Source organism: Oncorhynchus gorbuscha, linkage group LG14 (assembly GCF_021184085.1).
Source record: "Oncorhynchus gorbuscha isolate QuinsamMale2020 ecotype Even-year linkage group LG14, OgorEven_v1.0, whole genome shotgun sequence".
Classification (NCBI taxonomy): domain Eukaryota; kingdom Metazoa; phylum Chordata; class Actinopteri; order Salmoniformes; family Salmonidae; genus Oncorhynchus; species Oncorhynchus gorbuscha.
Genome location: NC_060186.1, coordinates 29,317,424 through 29,320,247, shown reverse-complemented (window position 1 = coordinate 29,320,247; position 2,824 = coordinate 29,317,424).

Sequence of the window (2,824 nt, the reverse complement as noted above, 5' to 3'; positions counted from 1 at the left end):
CGTGTGCGAGCACCCCTGCACATCAACTCAGTACCGGTACTCCCTGAATATATCCACTGTCTATTTATTCCTCGTATCACTATTTAAAAAAAAATCTTATATTTAACTCTGCATTGTTGGAAATTGACCCGTAAATAATCATTTCACTTTTAGTCTACACGTGTTGTCAGCGAAGCATGTGACAAATAAAAATGTGATTTGATCAATGACAGATTTACAGTGAGGCTGGACTTATGATTGGTCAGTGCTTTTCCATGAGCTATGTGATTGGTCAAACTCAGTTTAAGGTCTGGGCTGGGGTAGAGATGAGTCTCCTGTGGTTTTTAGTTCAGAATTCTCTGATACAGTCTGTTTTCTCCCATCACTAGGGCCATCTCTGTACAACATTGGTATCCAGGACGTCGGTCACGGTCGACCGCAAACTTCTTCCTAGTAGACCACATAAAAGTTTTCAAAATCTAACTTGTGTAACAGTATAGCCTCTGTCCCTCTCCTCGACCCAACCTGGGCTCGAACCAGGGACCCTCTGCACACATCAACAACAGCCACCCCCGAAGCATCGTTACCCATTATCTTGTTTTGCACACTTTGTTCAAAAGAATAAAATGCAGTACTACAGGATATTTCTTAACGTAGCTCTTTATTAGCTAGCTATAACTGGCATGATCACTTATCGCCAACCAGGATCAAACTGACCATGACCTAACCATTTGGGTGGTCTTAACCAATCATTGCACAGTATGATATGGCGGTAAAATGCATCCAATTACAATTCAGTATGTTTACACATATGAATATTACACCCATCACGCCACAAAAGCCACGGCCCTTGCAGAGCAAGGGGAACCACTACTTCAAGGTCTGAGAGCGAGTGACGTCACCAATTGAAACGCTATTAGCGTGCACCACCGCTAACTAGCCAGCCATTTCACATCGGTTACATGTGCACAAAAAATATACATTTTGGCAATTCACAGCGTTACCATCGAGTCTGCTTAAAAATAATGAGGTCCACAGTTCTGAAGCACAGTATGCTTTGCTTACAGGTTAGCTTCTTTCTCAAATATTGCTGCAATATTTAAAAACTGCTCGATTGACATAAAATTGGACCAACCCCTGGCACTAAAGTTGCTACATTTGTTTTCCAAACTGTCGCTACCATAGCAACCGTCTGCAGTTAGTACATTTACTTTTCCATGCTTGCCAGATCTGAAACAGACCTGTATAACACAATATTTTTGGTTGTTCCAGTGGTAGTTTTTTAAAAACTACTTTTCTCCTATGAAGTTGCAGTTACATTTTTAATATGAGTGCTGGACCAAGCAGCGAGAAACCGAAAATCTACCACTTTCACAGTGAGATCATTTTTTTCCCACAACAAATTCAAAATATGTGTGACTGATTTCCCATTCAAATATAGCTCTTGATAAGAAGGGAAATGTCGAGAGGCATTTCAAAACTGTTCACAAGAAATATGAAAGTGACTTTCCAGCTAAAAGTGAACTACGTAAGAGAAAAGTAAGAGTTGAAGTCTCAACTAGCTGCCCAACGATCGATCTTTACAAGGCCCAGCTCAAAACCAAAGGCAGCCACGATTTCATAATTCCGGGTGAGTTGCATACTAGCAAAGCACAAGAAACCGTTCCAGGATGGAGAAATAGTCAAATAGGCCTTTTTAGAGGCAACAGACTCATCGTTTGATGTTCTCAAAAAGAAATCAGAAATATTTCCAATATTAAGGATGTTCACCTATCCAGAAATACTGTGAAATGATGGATGAGGATTTGAGGGACCATCTTAAAAAAGACACACGAGTATAAATGCTCTTTTCACTTCAATTTGACGAGTCGACAGATGTGATCAACACATCTCAGTTGTGCATTTTCATCAGAATGGTGTTTGAAGATATGACTGCCAAAGAGAAACTGCTCACAATCGTATCGCTAAAATGAAAACTCGAGGGGAGGAAATTTTTGTGGCATTCAAGGACTTTTTTTAAAACAGCAATCAGCTACCCATTCACAAACTACAGATGGAGCACCAGCATGACTGGCTGCATCAACTTTGCAAAAGTGATGACTTTCCAGACTTCCTCAATTATCACTGCATAATCCATCAACAAGCCTTTGTGTGGTAAAATGCTGAATATGAAAGATGTCATGGATATCGCGCACAAAATCGTGAATTTGATTCAAGCCAGAAGTCTGCAGACCTCTTCAGGTCTCAACTGGAAGAAAGTGAAGCTGAACACAGGCCTCTTGCAACATACAGATAGATGTTAGGAGGCTTAGTAGAGGTACATTCCTGCAGAGATTTAAGGATCTGTTCTTTGAAATCAAGGAGTTTCTGGCCTCAAAATATGCCGAATATGAGCAGTTGGAAGGCAAAGTGTGGCTGTTAGATGTATCTTTTTTGACCAATGTAACTTTTCGGCTGAATGAACTCAATTTAAAGCTGCAAGGAAAATACAAAAATATTGTTGAAATAATTAGCCATGAGACAGCTTTTAATCAAACATTAAAATTGCTGTCCTGACACTTGCAGCGACATGAACTGAGGAATTACAAAAATATGTCAGAACTCGAGTCAGGGAAAGGCACCTGCACTTTGTGACTGGTCGATACGTTCAACAGGTACACAACATTATCGCAGACTTTGACCGACGCTTTCAAGACTTTGCAATCCTGGAACCTGTGGCAACATTTATGTGCTTTCTGTTTGGTGTGGAAGTTGATGTTGATGAAATAGCAACAAACATTGCATCATTGTTTCACATGGAGACATCAGCTGTCAAGAGTGAAATTTTGACTCTGCAAAGCGACCT